The sequence below is a fragment of the Podarcis erhardii genome (genome assembly GCF_964252035.2).
Source record: "Podarcis erhardii genome assembly, chromosome: 2".
In the NCBI taxonomy this organism is placed as follows: domain Eukaryota; kingdom Metazoa; phylum Chordata; class Lepidosauria; order Squamata; family Lacertidae; genus Podarcis; species Podarcis erhardii.
In genome coordinates, this window is record NC_138498.1 from 48,254,543 (window position 1) to 48,279,940 (window position 25,398).

A 25,398-nucleotide genomic window follows, 5' to 3' on the forward strand; every position below is an offset into this window, starting at 1 on the left:
TTTAAAAAGGAAATTCCCTTATTCTGAATAGGATTTTCCCTTAAAAAGGGGGAAAGTTGACAGCTATGCTTCCTGTATGGGACAATTGTCCCATAGCCACATAGTTGAGAGATTTCAAAGCGGGCTGCCATTAAATTATTAATAAATGTGAACTAATGTTTGGTGGTTTATGTTGCTTTCCTATGTGGTTTCTTGTGGGTGGGGGAGAGATTCGTTATGAGTACGTTTTACCCAGCTTAAGTAAATAACAATTGTTTGTTTAAAAGCAAAGCTAGATAACTTGGACTATGGAATGAAAAGCTTTATAGCTTCTTCTTATCCATTGCACACCGTCTAGCTTGTACACTTCGATAAAGTATCATATGGAAGCTTAATGTAATTTAGCATCTTTATATGAGATTCAGCTTCACAACTACTGAGAACTTGAAGGAATTGATGGCTTTTCAGCAGAAAAGTACAAATATCAGCATGAAGTAGAAACTGACCATAATGTATAGAAAATATTGGAAACCAGCCTGAAAGCTGATAAGAAGAAAAATGGCTTTGAAAAAAACGTATGAATAAGAATCTTGGTTGCTTTAATTAAGGGTTGCCTACATCAAAGGAGGACATTCAAAGCCATGCATGTGTATTAGTAAAGTATTTGCAAAGGAGCAGAGAAACTGGATACTTCGGGGGGCCACCAGGTGGCGCATTGGAAGATGGCCGACAATAACATCTCTCCGACCCACACGAGGTAATTAAGAAGCTAACATCTCTCCGACCCACACGAGGTAATTAAGAGGCTGCTATGGGAAGTATGCAGTCTTCCCGACCCCCCCCCCCAAGGAGATGGGGGGGACTGCCTTGCCAGCGGTGGCCATAATGCACCCCCAGATTCGAGAGAAGGGGGTGCCCAGGTCACTTGGCACCAGCCCTCGGTGAAGTCGGCTCTTCCCAGACGCTGTCTCCAATCTGCGCGTGCTGGTTTGCTTTAGCTCGAAAATATAATTGGACATATATAATTTGAAAGAAGCTAAAGCACATACATCAAGCAAAGTTCGGGAGATAAGATGGTGATTAATGGATCTCTGGGATCGGAGTGGCGGGCGAGAACAAATAAATCAAGCGATGAAGCACCATTAAGAGACTGGTATGTCTGGAGCGAAGAAGGGGGGTGGAGGAAAAAACTTTTCTTTGCCTTATGTGAGTATTAATAATCCTCCACCCCAAAGAAAGAAGAATTGCCATATTTTATTAATCACAAGCAGGAATTTAAAAACTGTGTGGGATGAATTAATGATGAATGAAGAGAGGATTGGTAAATATCGGAGGATGGAAAATTCTATGACGCAGTTCTAAATGGCGTCTCGCAAGACAGGCTTGTCTAAGAAAGACGGGGAAGGAGAATCAGGACTACTGGAATGTGAATGATGATTGGAATTTGATTTTAACCTGGCAGAGCCCTCTATGAGATATTTTACAAGCCTGGGAAAACTAAAGGGCAGACCAAAGATAATTTTTTGAAGGAGGAGGGGAATGACGGCTGTCCCTATGAGATATGACTTGTGGAGTGTGTAAAACCCACACAGACAATGTTTGCTTCCAATCTGCTTGTGAAGATTATCAGAGATCGCAAAGAAAGGAATATATGACAACAACAAGAAGATGAAGAAAGTAATAAAGAGACTATCTGGATTGAACTGGATTGAATTGTTTAATTAAAGCAGTAATAGAAGTGATGTTTGGATCCTCGTTCGGAGCTTGATGTATGGGTACCCCCAACAAAATTGAAAAATTTGGCTGTATAATTTGGAACTAATGTGATTTGAAATAATGTGATATGATTGGCCTGTTAATAAAAATTATGTTGTTTTTTTTTAAAGAGAACCTGGATACTTCCAAGAACCTCACAGTAAGGTTGCTTTAGGAAATAGATTTCTGTTAGTTCTGATGTGAATTGACATGATCTGCACCTTTGGATCAGAACGTAATTATTATTTGGACTTTGGACTTTTCTGAATGTTGTGACAGAGGGCTCAGTTCAGAAAACCTATCCCAATGCATTGAACTGCATATTTTAGCATAAAATATATTTCGGAATGCATACATTTTCACCTTTTTCTTAATGAAAGTCTCAAAAGAAAAATAAAGATATATCTCAAAATTCTCTATAGAGTATTACACCTTTTGGCAAGACAATAGTTGATTTTTCTTTCCATGAAACATATAAATATATTTTAAGTGAACAGTTTAATAAAGTGATATATGGATACTGTGGCATTAAAAAAGAATTCTCATTTCAGATTTCTCTAAGTCCTTGGATCCTGGTTACATTAATTTTGTTGGACCACCCATTATACACTCTTCTTCCTATCACAGAGAAAACTGTATTGTTTTTATATTTTTCAGGACTGTGTGGATGCTACTTCTTATTATAACAGTCTCTCCAGTCATTTGTCTTTCATGAAGTCAGTAGGGTGGCAAAAGCTGACAATCTATGAAAATGTTGCAGACTTTGACAGTAGATAAAGTATTTGGGTTGGGATAAGAAAATACTCATTAAGCTACTCATACCTCTTTCCCCAACCCCCTTCACCACCCTAACTGAGATTACATATTTCTTACCTTGATGCTTTTTAGAATAAACACATTTTCATTGCATGTTAAAGTAAACCTTAGTGGTTTCCCTCACTCTTCGCTCCATTTTATGCCAGTGTCATCTTACTTTCCATTATCAATTTAGCACACAAATGGTTGAAGTTCTTTTGATTGTCCTATATTGGGTCAGTGTTGTACTTATGTTTGTCTGAATTTGTATATAAGGTCCAAATAAAATGTAACATGAGAAGTGTGACAAAAATCACCCATTTGTTTTTTACTGAACAGTTTGCTTGGAAGAATTGTAGGGGAAGAGTCTACATGAGCATTTGCACAGCTGCTGTTTGTCTGCTTGCTTTACAAAGCTGTTTTTCTTCCACTAGGGATATTGATGATCCTCTGTCTCATTGGTTGAAATGGCCACTGAGGAGAATTTTAATTGGACAAATGGCTGTGCACACACACTATACCTCTAAAACACAGTCAAAGCACACACCCACAAAGAATTCTGGGCACTGGAGTTTACCCCTCACAGAGTTTCCATTTCCAGCAACACTTAACCAACTACAGTGCCCAGAATTCTTTGAAAGAGAAAAATGTGCTTTGAATGTGCTTTAAAGGTGTAGTGTGTATGCAGTCTGCTTTCTCACTCCTAATCACAGGTTCTGATGCCATTTGTCATATACTAAAACCCCCATAAATCATGTTTCTCCTGTGTAGCATATAATTTGACCCTAAGGTGGTGGTGGTGGTGGTGATGATGATGTGGATGTGTATTTTCAGTTCTGTGGTGCTATGGACCTGACCCTTTGAGTCTTTAACATGGTGATATCTGCTAGTCTAAGAAGCTTCAAAAGTTGCCATGTTGGATGCATCTATCCTACATCGCTCAGAATAAGGAGGCCCTGTATAGCAATGATTCTTTTTCTATTCATTTATTTATTTTATTTAACAAGATTTATGTTTAAAACAGACCTGTAACTAGTTTACATAAAATAATATAAAATATTAATAAGAAGATATCAATAATATCAACACACTTTAAAAAACAGTATATATAAAATAAAAAATATCAAACATTGTTTATTTTTTATGATATTTCTCTTCATACAACTATGGTACCAGGACAGTTTACAGCTCATAGATAATAGAATTGTAGGGTTGGAAGGGACCCTGAGGATCATCTAGTCCAACCCCCTGCAATGCAGGAATATTCAGCTATCCCATATGGGGATCGAACCTGCAACCTTGGCATTATCAGCACCACACTCTAACCAACCGAGCTAGCTGCACACATGCTACTTACAGTGGTGCCTCGCAAGACGAAATTAATTCGTTCCGCAAGTCTCTTCGTCTTGCGAGTTTTTCGTCTTGCGATGCACGGTTTTCCATAGGAATGCATTGAAAATCAATTAATGCGTTCCTATGGAAACCGCCTTCCCCCGACCTCTTCTGTCCGGGCGATTTAAAAGCCCCTGGGAAGGCAAGCAGGGGGGACAAAGACTTTTGCCCCCCGCCTGCCTTCAGAAGAGGTCCAGGACAGGCTTCGCGGACCTCTCCGCAAGCAGCGGGAGCGCTCCTTGCGGAGAGTTGCCAGCGCGCCCAGGCTTCGCGGCCCCGCCGCCCGGCTTCGGGACATCGTTCCGATGCCAGGCGGCAGGGGGAGGCTTTCTCGCCCCGCCGCCCGGCATCGGGACGATGCCCCGAATCCGGGCGGCGGGGGGAGGCGTTCCTGCCCCGAAGCCGGGCGGCGGGGGAGGCTTTCCCGCCCCGAAGCCGGGCGGCGGGGGGAGGCGTTCCCGCCCCACCGCCCGGCATCGGGACGATGCCCCGAAGCCGGGCGGCGGGGGGAGGCGTTCCCGCCCCGCCGCTCGGCTTCGGGACATCGTTCCGATGCCGGGCAGCGGGGGGAGACGTTCCCGCCCCGCCTCTCGGCTTCGGGACATCGTTCCGATGCCGGGCGGCGGGGGGAGACTTTCCCGCCCCGCCGCCCGGCTTCGGGACATCGTTCCGATGCCGGGCGGCGGGGGGAGACTTTCCCGCCCCGCCGCTCGGCTTCGGGACATCGTTCCGATGCCGGGCGGCGGGGGGAGGCGTTCCCGCCTCGCCGCCCGGCATCGGGGCATCCTTCCGAAGCCCGGCGGCGGGAGGAGGTGTCCCCGCCCCGCCGCCAGGCTTCGGAGGAGGTCCGAGGACATCGGGGAAGACGAGCTGCGCTTCCCCACTGTCCCGGAGATTTCCCTATGGGCTGTCGTCTTGCGAAGCAAGCCCATAGGGAAATTCGTCTTGCGAAGCGCCTCCAAAACGGAAAACCCTTTCGTCTAGTGGGTTTTCCGTCTTGCGAGGCGTTCGTCTTGCGGGGCACCACTGTATAATACAACCAACATAATGAAATACAATAAAATTCAGCAAAATTCAAACCACAATTAAAAATTTTAACAATAAATTCGGTCCTTTCCAACCAATAAGCACCCGAGTGAACAGAGAAATCTTTAGCAGGAATTGAAAACTTATCAGAATAAATGCATGCCTTATTTCATAGAGGAAGGAGATTTCCCGTTCTGGGTGCCATGACAGAGAAGACTGCCCAAGTTGCATCAGACCATATGGAAAGTGACACCATCCTGAAGAATGAAGGTAGGAATAAGGACACCGTGATTCTCTGATATAATGACAAACTGTGGAATATCAAGGCAACTGTTGCCTAAAAAGCAAAACTCATCCCTGCCCCCTGATGCAGGATCTATGTAGGGTAAAAGGAGTATATGATGCGGGATTGTGTAATTAAATGATCTAAATTGCTGTTGAAAAGTCAGTCTTGCCTGTTCTTCTGGGAGCTGGTACAGCTGATACAGTGGTACCTCGGGTTATATACGCTTCAGGTTACATATGCTTCAGGTTACACACTCCACTAACCCAGAAATAGTGCTTCAGGTTAAGAACTTTGCTTCAGGATAAGCACAGAAATCGGGCTCCGGCGGCGCGGCGGCAGCAGGAGGCCCCATTAGCTAAAGTGGTGCTTCAGGTTAAGAACAGTTTCAGGTTAAGAACGGACCTCTGGAACGAATTAAGTACTTAACCCGAGGTACCACTGTATTAGCAAATCTTTTAAAAAGTAACAGTGAAAAGTAACTCCAATATTAAACCTGGAAACTGTGAGACTTTTCTCCAAGTATCAGATGTCTGGCAAACAGTGCAACACTGAAAGATATGACTACCCCTAGCTATTTTCTTCTTCTTTGGTGGTCACTCATAGCCAAGTAAGATTGTCTTCCATAAACACAATTTTAAAAGTGAGTCTGTAAGTGACTGTAGAGGCCAATTCTGGATCCACATGTCCTTCCACAGTGGGGACTTTGGGTTTGGGATGGCTTTTGGAAGATGCCTGTGTGTGAATTTGTTTTATTTGTGTAGAGCAGTGCATGTTGACCAATACACAGTCTTCACAGTAAGGCTTTATTCCGATGGCATGAGTAATCATGACGACCAGTAGATTCTTATCTGCTGCAGCCTTCATCTGCCTTCACAGCCATTGTAACATACTGCTTGTTATCTTCCGCCTGTTCTACCGTTGAGGACTTTTTGCATCCTCCCCTTTGACCTTACCGCTTTGGGTGACCCTGCTGGGAGTACGGGACTCCCAATGGCTTTGCTCACAAGGGTCATAGGAACATGCAAGCCCACTCACCACGACAAGGTGATGATCCAGCAAGTGAGCATATCTAGGACAGCACATTGCAGTGGTGCTCTGGGCAGCGTTTGACATTTATTTTGCAGTGCTGACCTCTTAAGTATTAGGACACGAGGAGTTAGCCAGCAAAGTTGTTCGGTTGCACCCAGTTCAGGGGAGGAGCCTCTGGAACGCATGGTGACTAGCTGCAAGCAGCTTGCAGGACATTTTGAGGTTTTTAGGTTGAGGTTTTTAATGTTATTGTACATCATTCTGATGTTTTGCAAGAAGGAAGAATATAAATAAAATAAATAAATATTACGCATTGCATTCCACTCCCACATCTGACACACATCTGCCAAGACACATAAGCACATTATCTATCTAATCACTTCAATATATCCCACTTAGTCACCAACCACTATCACCAATCACTCATTTCACTATACTCTTAGTGTTTATACTACTACAATTTTTAATAATAAAACACCTTGTTAATGTGTCATACCCTAAATTATTATAGACAGAGTGCCTCATTCATAGTTCTAGGACAATATATTTGCATATATATATATATAGATAGATGCAGGTTTTGGTGTCCTCGGGTGTCTTCCCGTGTAAAAGTTGGGGTGTCTAGGCGACGTTTCGACGAGGTCTCACTCGTCATCTTCAGGCTGGTGCTTTCGGCTTCTTGTTACTGGAACAGAGCAGGATCTCAGTGTTTGAGTTCCTATAAATACTGTAGAGGGGGTGTGGTGTATAGCCTCCAATGTTCTGGGCAGAGAGGAAGTTCCCAGGCTAGTGTGCCTTTTCTTCTTTTGTTCCTTAATTACTTGAGAGATATCTTGAGTGATTTCTTGAGTGATATCCTGAGTACCACTTAGGTGGGTCATTAGGTGTGGATTAGTTGTTAAAGTCTTTGTGTCTTGACCTCTTGAACTTTGTGAAGAGTTTTCCTGAGAAGATGGCTGTACTGTACTTAGTTGTGCTCTGGCTTGGCTTCGTGTATAGGGTCGAGCTGTGGTTTTGTGGCTTGTGTCAGCCAGATCTGTGTAGGGATTGCAGGGTGGTGCAGCATCCGGAGGTGCCACCATGGATTGGCTACTGGATGGTGTCTGTAATTCATCTGTGGAGAGGGTCTGGGTTTGGGTCTGGTGTGGTTGATTGGTGTTGGCGTTCTGTGTGCCTCTGGATCTGGTGTCAGTTTTTGTGGGGAGGGCTAATTTCCAGATGTCTGGCAAGCGGGATGTGTCGTCACGCTTGTTCATGTTGTGAGGGTGTTTCTCTATCTCGATGGCTTCCATGATTATTCTCTTGTGGTGATGTTCCGTGTTAAAGAGCAATTTGGAATCTGCAAAATTAATTTCGTGTCCTGTTTCTTTCATGTGTTGGAAAAGAGAGGAAGTTTTTTCTTCTTTTTTGACGGCATTCTTGTGTTCTGCGATACGTGCATTTATTCGTCTGTTTGTTTGTACGTATCGCAGAACACAAGAATGCCGTCAAAAAAGAAGAAAAAACTTCCTCTCTTTTCCAACACATGAAAGAAACAGGACACGAAATTAATTTTGCAGATTCCAAATTGCTCTTTAACACGGAACATCACCACAAGAGAATAATCATGGAAGCCATCGAGATAGAGAAACACCCTCACAACATGAACAAGCGTGACGACACATCCCGCTTGCCAGACATCTGGAAATTAGCCCTCCCCACAAAAACTGACACCAGATCCAGAGGCACACAGAACGCCAACACCAATCAACCACACCAGACCCAAACCCAGACCCTCTCCACAGATGAATTACAGACACCATCCAGTAGCCAATCCATGGTGGCACCTCCGGATGCTGCACCACCCTGCAATCCCTACACAGATCTGGCTGACACAAGCCACAAAACCACAGCTCGACCCTATACACGAAGCCAAGCCAGAGCACAACTAAGTACAGTACAGCCATCTTCTCAGGAAAACTCTTCACAAAGTTCAAGAGGTCAAGACACAAAGACTTTAACAACTAATCCACACCTAATGACCCACCTAAGTGGTACTCAGGATATCACTCAAGAAATCACTCAAGATATCTCTCAAGTAATTAAGGAACAAAAGAAGAAAAGGCACACTAGCCTGGGAACTTCCTCTCTGCCCAGAACATTGGAGGCTATACACCACACGCCCTCTACAGTATTTATAGGAACTCAAACACTGAGATCCTGCTCTGTTCCAGTAACAAGAAGCCGAAAGCACCAGCCTGAAGATGACGAGTGAGACCTCGTCGAAACGTCGCCTAGACACCCCAACTTTTACACGGGAAGACACCCGAGGACACCAAAACCTGCATTCCTGTACCCGTGAAAATCTACGAAAGCAAATATAGATAGATATATATATGAATGAAATATGTTTAGAAGTGGTTGGTGCATTTGTTTGTGCTCCAGTAGAATACTGCCTTCTGTTTGCAGTATGCCAGTGTTTTCTTATAAATAAATGAATAAAGAATAAATCTAAACAAGAGAACAGAGAGAACAGCTTGGAAGCCTTGTTGATTTGTTCTCCTGTTGTTGTTTTTTCCCCTCAGCAGAAACTGCAAATTAATTTTGTTTCTTTTTTTTCTCTTCCAGTTCTTTAACGGTGCCTGACAAAAACCAGGGGGACCAGGAAAAAACTTGGGAATAAGTAATTAACATTCAAAGCCTTAGCATTCAGACACCTTTTATACTTTCTCTTGCATCCAACTAGCAAGACATTTCCAAACAAGCCTTTAATTAACAGGTGAGTTTAATTGATATGCGGGTTGTCTTTGACCAGCAAAGACCTTAGTGAGGAGGAGGGAGGACTCCATCATACTTACTCACAATTGAAGGCTATTAATCCATTTGCAGCTGAATCTTTGTTAAGGGGTGGGGGCTGGAATCAATTTACTGTCATGAAGGAAGAAGTCAGGAACCAAAAGGCTACAAAACAGCTTGGGGTTCGAATGAATCACTTTGCAGTAATTTAATGTGCCTTAATCAGAACCTTTTCTGAAGGATGAACACTCATTCTGAAGGACTGGAACACTTCAAGTTTCCTTAGGATTTATTCAGGCACACACCTATTTTATTAACACCACTGCATACTTGCTTGGACTGTGTTGCATAATTACTTTTAGCACAGCTTATTAGATGAAGTTAATTCAAAATACCCTTTCTTAAAGTCATCCTTTCTGCAGCCTAGATGCATAAAACATAACCACTGATATCTATATGCTACTTATGCAAAATTGGTAATTGAGCCTGCAAATCACCTTAAAGCTAGCGAACCATCTGTTCCAAACTGGTATATGACAGGGTATTTGAATATGAGAGGATAATTATCAAACAACTATAGGCCTTCTTTGCTTGATCAGGTGAAAATATTATAGAGAACAGTGTTGGGTGGGGGTGGGGGGTCCAATTTATACAACCTAAGGTGGGATTGTACATCTGCTGTCAATCAGGCTGTTATGCCGTGTTGCTGTTGGCTTGCTTTTTGCCTTTAGCGGTGTTAGGAGGGAAAAGGAGGACTAAACCTCCCACAAATAAAAAAATGTTAATGAAAGCATCATTCAACACTTCCATCATGATGACAAACTTAACATGCAGCAAGGCAACCAATGCTGTACATGATACATAATATACTAATGTTTTAGTAAGTATTTACTAAAATCTACATTCTTTTATTTGCATGCAAAATGTCAAATACTTATGGTGTTCCTAGGTGTTTCATGGTATGGGCCAACCATGCCACTTGAACAGAGCTGCATAAAAGTAGACAGTGAAAGCAACTGGGTTTCAAATATGAATAGTTTTGTCAGTGGAACGGACTGCCTTGGGAGGCGGTGGATTCTCCGTCATTGGAGATTTTTAAGCAGAGGTTGGAGGGTCATCTGTCTTGGATGCTTTAGTTGAGATTCCTGCATTGCAGGGGGCTGGACCCTCGGGGTCACGTCTATCTCTATGATTCTATATTTCACGTATGTTTTTCTTTGGGAAACTAATTTTCAATGTGTGTATTTCACCCATTACATTCATGATATTGATAAAAAGGGGAGGAGGAGTGGACAGTAAAATCTTTTAGCACTGTAAGTACCTAAGCATGAAGCAGAAACAGTACATAGAATTCCATGTGTTTCATTATGTTTTTGCTCACCAGCTTGTGTAAAGTATGAATGTATTATAATTAAGTTATAATAAACACCTGAAAATAGTTGTATATTCTTGTTTTAATAATATACCAGCTGGCCCATCGAGAATTTCATCCATTCCACACACAAAAATGTAATTGTTCTAAAGTAGTGATATCTCCTTTTATCTTCCCTGGAAGACGATGTTTCATCGTCAGGTGGTCCTATCCTAATATATCATTAAAATAACTCAAGTCTTTCTCTATGTATTTTTAGAATCATATCTTTCACTATGGCTATATATAATTCATGCTGGTAAAATATGACATTTATCACATTTGTGAAGGGAGGACAAATAACCCATAGTAGAATGTGTGTAAATTAGGTACACTATTACAAGTTTTATATGCCTTCCTTTTCATTTGTTCTATTTTCTATTTAGGGGGAAATGTCCGCATAGAATGTTCTCTTCCAGCTATCAGAAATGTAGATTTTTATTGTGATTATAGCTTAGTATAGGTTTGATGTGATTGACTTGGAAGTGACGAATGTGCTCTTTGAGGCATGCCTAGTGTTTTTGCACACATGAGCTTTCAACCACAGCATCAGAACAGAAGCAAGGGCTGGGTGTGGGATGATTTCCCCACATAGCATGCTCTGTGCACTTAGGACTTGTGGCGAGAGATCCAAAAGGCGGCAATCCATGCATGAGTTCTGTTTCTGTGCACACTTCTGGACCGGGGTGTGTTTCAGCAAATCTGTCTTGGAGAAGGTATAGCAAGATTGAAAAAACTGCACAGCATGGACTATTTTAGAAGAGTGGAATGGAGAAGAACCCAAACTGCCCAGTGATTGTGCATATAGCGCAGAATTCTTCTAACAATAAATAGAGCGAAGTGTCTGCACAAGAGATTAAAGAATGTTTGTCTCATTGTAAGGTTATAATAATAACTGCCCTTCTCTGATCACTAATTGCTTGTACTTGTGCCTCTGAATGTCAAGTTTGAACAGTTGGATAACAGTTAATTGGAGCATAAACTAGGAACACACTTCTTGTTGCTGTCCTGGGTATTATTATTACTTGTATTTTTGTTCCCTATCTTTGGTATATTTTAGATGCTAATTGTACATTAGATCTCTCCTAGTCTTTGAAGTACTACTTTTCATCTCTTCCTTTATCTTCTTTCATGCTTAAGATTTGCTGTTTTGGTGGCAGCACTCATATATTCATTAAGTATTGTGCGTGCTTACGTTTATTCTGATTTAGATAGCATTGTGTATTTATTTGCGACATCATAAGGAGGAAAGAAACAAAGTTTGGGTGAACTGGGCCACCTTTATTAATTTAACATAACCGATTAGCAGGAGGGAACCAAGATATGGAATACTAACTGCACATAGAGCCAACCCTGGCAAGGGGAAGAGACAGCATTTCAGCTGCCCCTTCTTTTAAGCCCCATGCTTTCAGGTGAATAGGGAGGCCTCTGCTTCACTTCTTCCCAGGATCCCACAACTCCAAGAGGGTGTTGCAAGTTGGCCTCAGTGGTGTCCTTTCCCAGCTTGCAGGTCCCACAGCCCTGAATGCAAATCTTGGGTCTACACCCTTCACCTCAGGGTGACCAAACCTTAATTCCCTGATAGTTTTCCGTATCTGTCTGCCAATTACCCTCTTAGAAAGCAACCAACACAAAAAAGATTTTTAAAAAACCAGCCCACAGGGCCAGTCAGATGGCAGGCAAAAGCTTCCTACTCAGCCCCAAAAGGCAGTAATTCAGTGCCTGTGGTAAATAAAGAGGAGTGGGGTGTGCCATAAAAGCTGCAGGAGGGTCAAGGGGAAGGCATCAATTACCCAACATCCACCTATCCAGATGGGAACAGTGCAGCTTGCTTGTGCACACATGAGGCCAGATGCCAGGTTTCCCTTCCCTAAGCAGCCACAAAGCCTGGCAAGTGCTTCTGGTGTGCCAGCAGCATGATTCTACACTTGCCAGTGTTGTTCTGCTGAAAAAACATAACTTAAAAATTGCAATGCTTAGTTAAACCAGTGGCCCTCTCTCCCGAAAGGGCAAGATACCAAGATTTAAGTCTCCACTGCTGACATGAATCATGATCTATTCAAACAGGGATGGTGGCCCTGTGGCCCTAGAGACTCCAGCTCCCATCAGCCACAGCCAATGGTCAAGGATGATAAGATCTGTAGTTCAGTAATACCTGGAGAGTCACGGGTTATCCATCCTTGTTCTAAAAGTTTTAAATAAGTTTCAGAAGTGATAGTCATTGCTCTGAGGCCACTGTCTGATGTTCTAACACTGTTGGTTTGTCCCTTTGGTGTTGGTTTCTATGCATATTTTATAGGGCCAGCAATATAACCTTCAACAAAGAAATGGAGGGGATGCAGCAACATTTAAAGTTTATTAAACATTCAGCACTATTACTTTCAGACATTGGGGATTTTCACTAACAGCTACTGCTACCAAAGTGCACAGAGAGCTGATAAAATAAACAGTTTAAAATTAATTTAGGAGCTAAATTGGCAGGATATTAACAAAATGGATAAAATGAATGCTGGGAGGTGAAAGTATTTTCTCCTGTGTTAAGGGATGAGTTCTAAAGAACATACTTACCTTTAAGATGATGTCTGAGATTAGTCCTGATACTTGTCCCGCACAAGCTTTTTCCTCACAATTTCTGTTCTAGGAAGAATCGAATTCCATTTGCACCTCATCCTATATTATAAATATTATAACATATAATATTTGTTCATGAAGAGAGCCACTGGTGAAGTATTAATTTTCTATGAATCTTAACAATGAAATGTATTGTATTTTTATGTATTTATATACGGCTTAATACCAAGGCAGCCTCTAAGCTGTTTACAAACATAAAAACTACAATATATGTATTTTTAAAAAGCAGAAAAACAAGCAAAACATAGCACTACATTTTGGAACATTCCACATTTTGAAGCTGATGCTTTATAATGCCACTTCAAAAGAGATATTGCAGCATCTACTCAGGACAGCATCTATTTGTGAGCAGATACTTCACTGTTCTGTTTCAAGTAACAGGCTAGATTACCCACATTATGCCCTCTAGATGTTGTTGGGCTACATTTCCTGTCAATGCTGACCATTCTCCATGAAGGCTAGGGCAGATGAGCACTTCACTAGCTACCCATGTAGGAGTGAATCTATGTGCAAGTAAGCACCCTTCCTTGTACAACACAGCACATGTGTGTTTACTAACAAGAAAACTTATTTGCTATTCATGGGGTGGATAGTCAACCAAAAGTGTGAAGGACAGCAAAAGCACATTTTCGGACAGTTGGTTGGACCTGCTTGTTGAGAAGGAAATACACAACTCAACTTGGTGTGGACACAGTCTTGGGGATTACTATTCAGGTTGTCCAGAGGGATACCTCTTAATTACTTATAGCAGTTCTGGTCTCAGTTACCTACCTTTCTATTACATGGCTGAAAGAAGAGAAAAACATGATATATTTTCAGTTCTTGAGGTGCCACCAAATAGCTTCTTTGACTTGAAAGAACATATAGGTCTTGGTTCCTTTGCAGTAGGACAATTCATTCAACATAAAGGCCAAAAGCAAAACTATGCATGTCACATTTCGTGGAACTACACACCTTACTGGTGGCAACTTCCCTAGGTAAAGAGACCCCTGACCATTAGGTCCAGTCACGGATGACTCTGGGGTTGCGGCACTCATCTTGCTTTATTGGCCGAGGGAGCCGGCACTCAGCTTCGGGTCATGTGGCCAGCATGACTAAGCCACTTCTTCAAACCAGAGCAGCGCACAGAAATGTAATTTACCTTCCCGCCAGAGCGGTACCTATTTATTTACTTGCACTTTGACATGCTTTTGAACTGCTAGGTTGGCAGCAGCAGGGACTGAGCAACGGGAGCTCCCCCCCCCCCCCCGTTGCGGGGATTCAAACCGCTGACCTTCTGATCAGCAAGCCCTAGGCTCTGTGGTTTAGACCACAGCACCACCCGCAACTTCCCTACCCCACTCCTTTTGCCCCAGTCTGCAAAGATGCATTGCTCACCATTATAAACACAAAAATAATTAACACTATAGCATAAACCTTTATTTAATTTAGTTATTTACCTTTAATTTTTGTTGTGGAGACCACATTCCAAAAGAATTTCACCATCCACTTTGTCCTCTTTGATGAAAGCTCCATTCAAGTACCGGTATTTATAAAGAATTGTTAAGAAAGCTTACATGGGGAATTGTAGTTTGAAAGTTGAAAGACTTTGCATATATATATATATAAAAAACCTCACAGCCATCCTTGTTAGTTAACTGGTCTTTCACCAGATCAGAGCCTCTTTCTTTTGTGTGGCTAGACATGTGACTAAACCAATTTGCCCTCTAATCCACAGAGCATGCTGTCAACTCTGGGTGACGGTCTTTAGCAGTAGTGCTTACTTGACTACGACTACAATTGGGGAAAACTGAATAAAAACAGATCAATTGCTTATGTTTGATATTGCGTTTTTAGATGTTTCATTCTATTTCCATATATACATTTGACGAAATTGGTCTTTAAAATTACTTTTTACTTATCTTCCAGACTCTAGACTTTGAAGTAATACTTCAATGACAGCCGAACTGAGACATTTAACAGCTTCCTGAACAGACCTTTCTGTATTCTGTGCCATACTAAAGAACTCCTTTGCTCTTGAAAGTTTTCTCATGTAGGAGGCTATTAAAGTTATGAGGATAGGGTAAAAAATGTATAAATCCTGAGACTTAGCAATGATGTCATTATACCGGTCAATAAGATACATAGAAGCAAGGACTTTTCATGCTATCAAGATCAGCTAACCAAATCAGGATACACGAGCAATTAACTCTTTAATTAAGATGAATGGGAGACATTAGCCCTCCTTAAACCCTGCTCATCAGTACTCACAAATAGAAAAAGATGGATGTCTTCTTCCCAAGAAATGTAAGCTTTTATTTTTCATTTGTTGACAGCATCTCATTCTTTCTACTCTGTAAATAAATCCACTAAAGAACATTCTCAACCAGAGAATTAAAGCAGGCGCAACCAATCAATGGAATTTTCTTTGCTTAAAGGAACCATACATGAATTTAATTTAACCTTAAATGAAGTTACAATCAATGTACACTTTTAATTGAGAAAAATGAAGCACTTTTTCTGCCCAAATGCCTGAGATCATATAAACTAATTTTACTGTGACACTTTAGAGGCCTGTTAAATACTGCAGATCCCTCACCCCTTTCTGTGATGAGTCATCAGTACAAATTGTTGTGTTTGTAAATTGAGTGAATAATTCACTTAACCCAACAACTTTACACAGAGAAATCTTCTACTTACGTATGGATGAAAACTGATAATTGGTGTTTACAGTAATATGGTGCAGCAAGGAACAGATTTTCAATCAGATATACAACATGCAATTTAAAGTCTGGTACCTTTCTTATTAATATGATTATTGCTTTTGATAATCAGAGGTTTGGATCCAGAGATGTCTTCTACAAGCAGAAAGTCAGCTGCAGTTGTGTAAAGCAGCCCCACTGATATTAGAAGCATGAAAATAAAATTTATAAGATATTATGAACATAAATTACACAATAAATAACAAATGTGCACTTAGGGAATAGAAAACAGAAAATTTTGCATGGTGGCATTATGTGGCTTTTTCTTAACTACACCCAAGTAATATTTGGGCAGGCATAGGAACCAGGTGTAACTCCTTCAAAGGCATCTATTGAAAGCTGATGCCACTTCAGTGTTTATACCAAAATATTTCAGATTTAGTAGGGCTCTGTGCTACGCATCCTCTACAAAAGACTATATACAGTTACGGCCCTAACAGTAAAATAACAATCTCAGCCTGTTCCCCCCAAATTATCTCTTTCCTCCCCCTAGTCTTTCATGTTACTGCTTACGAGTATTCCTGCAGGAAACAGAGAAACAGCACAACACAGGACTGGAAATCCTTTTGCGCAGATGAGGATCTGAACCTGTGCAGTGGTGGCTTCTTCTTTGTGGGTGGCTTCACTTGCACGCAGGGAATCAGCTCATGGAGGAGCAGCGGCCAGCACCATGCAGGATTGGATCCTCCCACTCAATAGTCATTAAATGGGAGGATCAAAGACAGTGTGGTGCCATGATCCCCCAATCTTTAAAAAGGGATTTGGGGGTTTAAAAAACCTCATAAAACCCCTTAGCCCTACCCTCAGATTATTTCAGGGAGAGATCCAGAGTGGGGTGGGTAGCCCCCGGCCTGGCCCAGAGCAAATGACTGTGATCCAGGGGCCAGAGATCAAGGCCACAGGGCAGATTGGGGGTGTCCCTGCACTGCTCTGTTTGGTGGGTGGGTATACAAAACAGACAATTTTGGCAAAACTTGGTCATGTAAATAATAGAGAAGGCTTCACAGATTCCTACTGCTAAATCTTTTCTGGTGTTAATTTTGAACATTTGCCAACTCACAAAAAAGTATTTTCCAAGATGGCCTATGTTTCCCAGCATATAATTTAATTCTGAGTCTGTGCAAGGAATTATTATACAGGGAGTGATTAACTAAAAACATCAAACATGGTTATTAAATAATTAAACCACCCTGAGATCTTTGGATGAAGGGTGATATACAAATTTAATTTTAAAAACTGGTATTATAATGTTAAATGTCTATCAACTATGATGCAGTTTTGAATGACACTACTGGCTCTTTCTGTATTAAATCTATCTGTCTGGGGTAGCTTTAAAGACACACTGGCCTGTGAGTGGTATCCCAGCATTTGCACCACAGAAGGTGTTTTTCCTATGTGGGACACCGGAGATAGACCAGGGAATTGCATTCCGTTGCCATGAGCTGGATTCATTACTATCATAGCAAACCTGCTGGGAAAAGCTGGGCCCTTAGATGTACATTGATCACTACTGGAATGATCATTATACCTCTACAGAATCTATAGTAGTTCTGCCCCTGCTCAAAAAGCCATACCTTGGCACAGATTCCCCAGCCAATTTTCCATTCCTTTCCCTCTCTTTCTAGGAACACTTGCTAAACCTATAAGCAATAATTCACTGGGAAAGTATGAGTTATTTAGACCTGTCTCCATTTGGCTTTCATGGCATGATACTCCAACATGAATGATGATCTTCATCTAGACAACAATTAAGGAAATTATAGTCCATTGTTGGCTGCTTTTAGATCTTCCTGTGGACCAATGTTGATGACCTGGTTAGTGGGGTAGAAGTGGAAGGATCATTAGGCGCGAGTGATCATGCTCTTCTGAAGTTTACTATACAGCGGAAAGGAGCAGCCAAGCATACTAGGACTCAATTTCTTGACTTTAAGAAAGCCGACTTCATAAAACTTAGGGAAGTGCTGGGTGAGATCCCATGGACAGTAATACTGAAAGGAAAGGGAGTTCATGATGGCTGGGAGTTTGTTAAGAGGGAGATAGTAAAAGCACAACTTCAGGCAATACCAATGAGACGGAAACATGGAAGGTGCCTAAAGAAGCCAGGGTGGCTATCTAAAGAACTTTTAACTGAGTTAAGATTAAAAAAGGATGTGTACAAAAAATGGAAAAGGGGGGAAACCACCAAAGAGGAATTCAAACAAATAGCCAGCACGTGTAGACACAAAGTCAGAAAAGCTAAAGCACAGAATGAACTCAGGCTTGCTAGAGAGGTTAAAAGCAACAAAAAAGGCTTTTATGGGTATGTTCGTAGCAAAAGGAAGAACAAAGAAACAGTGGGGTCACTCAGAGGAGAAGATGGTGAAATGCAAACAGGGGACACAGAAAGGGCTGAACTCCTCAATGCCTTCTTTGCCTCAGTCTTCTCCGATAAAGAAAACAATGCCCGACCTGAAGAATTTGGAGCAAATGATTCAGCAGAGGAAACACAGCCCAGAATAACTAAGGAGATAGTACAAGAATACTTGGCTAGTTTAGGTGTATTCAAGTCTCCAGGGCCAGATGAACTGCATCCAAGAGTATTAAAAAAACTGGCAGGTGTGATCTCAGAACCACTGGCAGTCATCTTTGAGAATTCCTGGAGAACAGGCGAAGTCCCGGCAGACTAGAGGAGGGCAAATGTTGTCCCTATTTTCAAAAAGGGGAAAAGAGAGGACCCAAATAATTACCGCCCAGTCAGTCTGACATCAATACCAGGGAAGATTCTGGAGCAGATCATTAAGCAAACAGTCTGTGAGCACCTAGAAAGGAATACTGTGATCACCAATAGTCAGCATGGATTTCTGAAAAATAAGTCATGTCAGACTAACCTGATCTCGTTTTTTGGTAGATGAAGGGAACGCAGTGGATGTAGCCTGCCTTGATTTCAGCAAGGCATTTGACAAGGTGCCCCATGATATTCTTGTAAAGAAGCTGGTAAAATGCGGTCTTGACTATGCTACCACTCAGTGGATTTGTAACTGGCTGACTGACCGAACCCAAAGGGTTCTCATCAATGGTTCCTCTTCATCCTGGAGAAGAGTGACTAGTGGGGTGCCACAGGGTTCTGTCTTGGGCCCGGTCTTATTCAACATCTTTATCAACGACTTGGATGATGGACTCAAGGGCATCCTGATCAAATTTGCAGATGACACCAAACTGGGAGGGGTGGCTAACACCCCAGAGGACAGGATCACACTTCAAAACGACCTTGACAGATTAGAGAACTGGGCCAAAACAAACAAGATGAATTTTAACAGGGAGAAATGTAAAGTATTGCACTTGGGCAAAAAAAATGAGAGGCACAAATACAAGATGGGTGACACCTGGCTTGAGAGCAGTACATATGAAAAGGATCTAGGAGTCTTGGTTGACCACAAACTTGACATGAGCCAACAGTGTGACGCGGCAGCTAAAAAAGCCAATGCAATTCTGGGCTGCATCAATAGGAGTATAGCATCTAGATCAAGGGAAGTAATAGTGCCACTGTATTCTGCTCTGGTCAGACCTCACCTGGAGTACTGTGTCCAGTTCTGGGCACCACAGTTCAAGAAGGACACGGACAAACTGGAACGTGTCCAGAGGAGGGCAACCCAAATGGTCAAAGGCCTGGTTCTTTTCTGCTGCTCCAGAGAAGCGGACACGGAGCAATGGATCCAAACTACAAGAAAGAAGATTCCACCTAAACATTAGGAAGAACTTCCTGACAGTAAGAGCTGTTTGACAGTGGAATTTGCTGCCAAGGAGTGTGGTGGAGTCTCCTTCTTTGGAGATCTTTAAGCAGAGGCTTGACAACCATATGTCAGGAGTGCTCTGATGGTGTTTCCTGCTTGGCAGGGGGTTGGACTCGATGGCCCTTGTGGTCTCTTCCAACTCTATGATTCTATGATTCTATGACTTTTGATACTTTTCTCTTGAGACACTGGTGATTGCAGGCTATGCTTAATGTTCAAAAATATGTTGTCAGGTGTTACTACTCACTCAGAAGTAAGTGGTTGGCGGAGCCAGAGGTAAAAGTAGACTTTACCTTTGTACCATGGACTAATTTTTACACAAACTCACCCACTTCTCTCCACCCTCCACCCAGGCAAGCAAGAGTAATTATCAGAGTTCTGCGGCACACTCCAGTCAGGCAAAAACACTCAAGGACAGTACGCAACAAAGATAGTGAGGGGTATGGCTTAGGAAGGCAACGTGGAGGGAAACTCTAAAGTGCCAAAGAGAGAGACCTGGAGGACAACTCCTGATATAGAATGAAGTGGGAGAGAGGCCACAATATGCATACTATTCTAATATCTTTGTTTCTCCTGTATCTCATTAGTGCCATTCTACTTCTATATACTGTACAGGGGTGGCCTCCCTCACCCGGGAAGCCAGAGGCAGTGAGCACCTTGCTGCCTCTGCTGCATGTGCCACCAGAAAAGCCTGCCAGCTGTGATTTGCCATTGATGGAAACAGCAGGGTGGATGGGGTGCCTGCCACCCAAAGCAGCTGCTTCACCCCATTTCATGGCTAGGCTGGCCCTGCTACTGTGGTCCATTCAGGGAGCAATGGCAGCATAGTTCTTAGTACCTGTAACTAAAAAAATGCCTTCTGGAGGCTCATCAAATTCTATGCTTAATAACCAGAAACATTACAGTAACATTTTATTTGGGTTTTGATTGGAATTGGGTTTAAATTTCTTTCCCACTCCAGACAGTTCCTTTAAAGGTATGGGATTGAAGTTTAAGTAAATTAAATATATAAAGACCATTCTTCCTTTGACACACTCTGTTTGGGAATAGGTTCAGCTACTGGGCCCATATCACTTCACACCAATGAGGTGAAGGGAGAGGAATTATTATTCAAGAACAAATATCACCACTGATATATTTGCTGGTTTTCATGCTAATGTAAAAAGCTAAGATTTCGCCTAGTTAAGTGTACTCATCAAAGATTTAAAAAATATAAATATAAAAGGCAGCAGGGTAGGGATTTAATTCTCTAGTTTGTGCTTTCTAAAATCTCTCCTCTCCTGCTTCATTGGCCTGGTTATTCACCACCAGTGTTGCTCATGGTGTAATGTTAAATTATACAGGTAGCTTTTCTAGACTGTCAAGAATTTTGACTGTTCCAGTTCCCTGTTGTTCAGTCAGTGATCTGTTTACCAGCAGTTCTGTATATAGTGCAGGGGTTTGTTTTGTGTTTTTATGAGAAGCTCTGACAAAAGTGTCAAGGTTGCTTTTATTCAAGAATAAATGGAAACATTTGTTGCCATAGTCTCATAGGCTTAGATGCATGAACAATGTGGGAAGTAGTAGAATGTGATTAAGGCCAGGAAAAATGATGCCCTGATTTATTAATCACCATCCAATCTCATGCATACATTCCAGGAACAATGATGTGGCACAGGGCATTGCAGAATAAGAAATGCTAAATAATATAAATACTGTAGCATATTTGGGGAGGTGGGGGAGCTCTTCTCTAGGAAACCCAGAATTATGAAGTATTACTAACTGATTCTTTAAAAATTAATGAAGCAGGCTTTCTTTCTAAAGAATTTTTTCAAGTACTATATTAAAAACAAAGGTAGGATTTATCTGCATTATATATATTGCAATGCTCTATAGAGCAGCGAAAGAGGAAGAAGCCATGGGGAAGATTCTAAAAATCTAAGCTCTGATGAAGAATGGATAAAGAATGGCTAAACTAGAGGTTGTTTGTTTGTTGTTGTTGTTTAGTCATTTAGTAGTGTCCAACTCTTCGTGACCCCATGGACCAGAGCACACCAAGCACTCCTGTCTTCCACTGTCTCCCGCAGTTTGGTCAAACTCATGTTAGTAGCTTCGAGAACACTGTCCAACCATCTCGTCCTCTGTCGTCCCCTTCTCCTAGTGCCCTCAATCTTTCCCAACATCAGGGTCTTTTCCAGGGAGTCTTCTCTTCTCATGAGGTGGCCAAAGTATTGGAGCCTCAGCTTCAGGATCTGTCCTTCCAGTGAGCACTCAGGGCTGATTTCCTTAAGAATGGATAGGTTTGATCTTCTTGCAGTCCATGGGACTCTCAAGAGTCTCCTGCAGCACCATAATTCAAAAGCATCAATTCTTCGGCAATCAGCCTTCTTTATGGTCCAGCTCTCACTTCCATACATCACTACTGGGAAAACCATAGCTTTAACTATACGGACCTTTGTTGGCAAGGTGATGTCTCTGCTTTTGAAGATGCTGTCTAGGTTTGTCATTGCTTTTCTCCCAAGAAGCAGGCGTCTTTTAATTTCGTGACTGCTATCACCATCTGTAGTGATCATGGAACCCAAGAGAGTAAAATCTGTCACTGCCTCCATTTCTTCCCCTTCTATTTGCCAGGAGGTGATGGGACCAGTGGCCATGATCTTCGTTTTTTTGATGTTGAGTGTCAGACCTTTTTTTGTGCTCTCCTCTTTCACCTTCATTAAAAGGTTCTTTAATTCCTCCTCACTTTTTGCCATCAAGGTTGTGTCATCTGCATATCTGGGGTTGTTGATATTTCCATATGTCCATCTTGGGTGGCCCTGCACGGCATAGCTCATAGCTTCTCTGAGTTGTTCAAGCCCCTTCGCCACGACAAGGCAGTGATCCATGACGGAGAATCACTTTAATAGCCATTGGCTAATTAATGGATGCAGGAGGGATGAAATGATGTGGGAGAAGGAGGCTTTAACCTACTTACCATGCAATTCCAAACCATGGAATTCCAATTCCAATACCATGCCTGCTGTTTGTCCTGGGGTGCTAATGGAAGTTTTCCTCCTGGGTGGGACAAATGGCATTGGGAGGAGAGGCTCAATTCATACTATGGTGGGGTTCCCACCGCACCATGGTCCTGATCCAGTTCAGCACCTCTACCCATTGTTATTTATTTATATAAATCAAGAAAAGGGCTAATGATTCCATCAAATTTGTCCCGGTAGATAGATAGATAGATAGATAGATAGATAGATAGATAGATGACAGAGGTGTGTGTGTCTGTGTGTGTGTACACACAACTGTATAGACATGTCAGTCATTTCTGTTTGGAATCCGAGCACCATGCACTTTTCAGCATGTTCTTTCCCATGTGTCATACATGAATCTAACCCACCTCCACTATTTCCATCAGCTGCCACAACTCTTCTCACTGGGAGAATGTTTGAACAAACCAACGAAATGCAGCTATTGTCTATAAATGACATCATCACCTACAGCAGAGAGCAAGAATAATATTCCAATACATAAATATTATTGGCTGGAATTTTAGCAGACAAAGGCATGTCACCAACTATGGAACATTTTTTATGTGAAGTGTGTGACTAAGGAAAAAAGAGGCAGGTGTCTGGAAGTGCCCTTGGTGGGATCCCTTGTAGCAGCAGTTTACAGAAAGCTCCCAAACAATTCCACTGGATCCCAAGCTAATCCCACTGCTGTCATATGCTAGCATTAGGCCTACTACCTATGCCAGTTCCAGGATGATGCAGTGATCTGCCTGCCTCCTACTGCCTTCCTCCCTGGCCTGTGTGAGTGGCAGAGTGACAGATGTGGTGGTGACCCTCCACTATATTAAGCCCCACTACTCTTTATCTGGATTATCACTGCTGCCTAAACTACCTTGTATTAGACAGTTTTGTTCAGATAATGAGAGCAAAGTAGCATAAATGTTTCAAATCAATTCCCATGACTCCAGCCTCTCATAATCAGGACAATTGTTTGTAGGTCCATCCATGCATATACATTTTAGTTCTCAGCTGTGCAATTTAGCACTATTGGCCTTTTTCAGTATGGTAAACTCTTCTACCCACTTTCGCATCTCATAGTCAGGAGGGGAGAATGGAAGTGGAAGAGCAGAGGAGAATGATTTTCAGACCGGAGAACCGTACCAGAACTAACAAAAGGAATTTCAATAGAAACATATGTAAGGCTCTACACTTAGGCAGGAATAACCAACTGCACAAATATAAGATGGGGGACACCTGGCTTGCCAGTAGCATATGGGAAAAGGATCTAGTGCTCTTAGTACAGTGGTACCTCTGGTTTAGAACTTAATTCATTCCGGAGGTCCGTTCTTAACCTGAAACTATTCTTAACCTGAAGCACCACTTTAGCCAGGTGGGCGGGGTACAAATAATAAATTATTATTATTATTATTATTATTATTATTATTATTATTATTATTATTACTAATGGGGCCTCCAGCTGCCGCTGCGCCGCCGCTGTGTGATTTCTGTTCTCATCCTGAAGTAAAGTTCTTAACCCAAGGTACTACTTCCAGGTTAACTGAGTCTGTAACCTGAAATGTTTGTAACCTGAGGTACCACTGTAGTCATCTGCAAATATCTAAAGAGCTGTCACATAGAAGATGAAGCAAGCTTGTTTTATCCTGCTCTGGAGGGTAGGACCTAAACCAATGGCTTCAGTGGCCTGGAGTTATTTAAGCAGAGGTTAGATGGCCAGCTACAGGGAATCAGGCAGAGGGCCTTGTCAGTCGTGGCACCCGCTCTGTGGAGCACCATCCCATCAGATGTCAAAAAGAGAAACAACCACCTGACATTTAGAAGACATGTGAAGGCAGCCCTGTTTAGGGAAGTTTTTAATGTGTCACATTTTAATGTATTTTTAATCTTTGTTGGAAGCCACCCAGAGTGGCTGGGAAAACCCAGCCAGATGGGTGGGGTACAAATAAATTATTATTATTAGTCATGGATGCTTTAGTTGAGATTTTTACATTTTAGGAAGTTGGACTAGATGACCCTTGGAGTCCCTTCCAACTCTACAATTCTGTAATTCTATTGTTCATCCTGTGTTGCATTTGAGGAAGCAAAAACCTTGAAGCCTGCATTCAGAGTAATATGAATGCCAGGTATCTTACACAATGGCAGCACTTTACAATAGAGAGAGAGAGTGTGTAAAAATAATACACACCACACCTTGACCAGGGAAGAAGGCAATAACAGAATCCAAAGCATAAAATGTCAATAATGGAAATGTACAATGAAGCTATAATCAGAATGAATGCTAATCACTTCATTGCACAAACGACAATTCAGTAAAGTTCCTGTTTAATATTATGTGCAAACCAAGCTGCCAGGTTTTATTTGTCATTTGATATCAAACCAACTCTAGTTCAGAATACTGGAAAACCCTCTCTTGTTCAGCTTTACCTCTTTAACCTCAAATGAAAACTGGCATTCCATCTGGATGATGTCCAAAGTGTCACATTTTGGTAGTCATCAACCACCTCGCCTTAGAAATCAGGAGTACTGATTAAACAATCAAGATATTTGAAATGTGGTGAGGGAGATGTACGTTCTTTGCATCCATAATTAGAATTCAGTGGTATTGCTAAAATGGATATATAGATTCCACATCTCAACCTGACTTTCATAAATTAGCTATATTAGAATAACTTCCACTTTTCACATTTGTATCTTGAAACAACTCAAATTAAACATTTTGCAACAGTTCTTTTGTTTAGTTCAAGTTATCACTTTATTTTTAAACTTACCCTTGCAAAATGCATAGGATTGCAGATGTGCATTCTCCCCTTTAGAT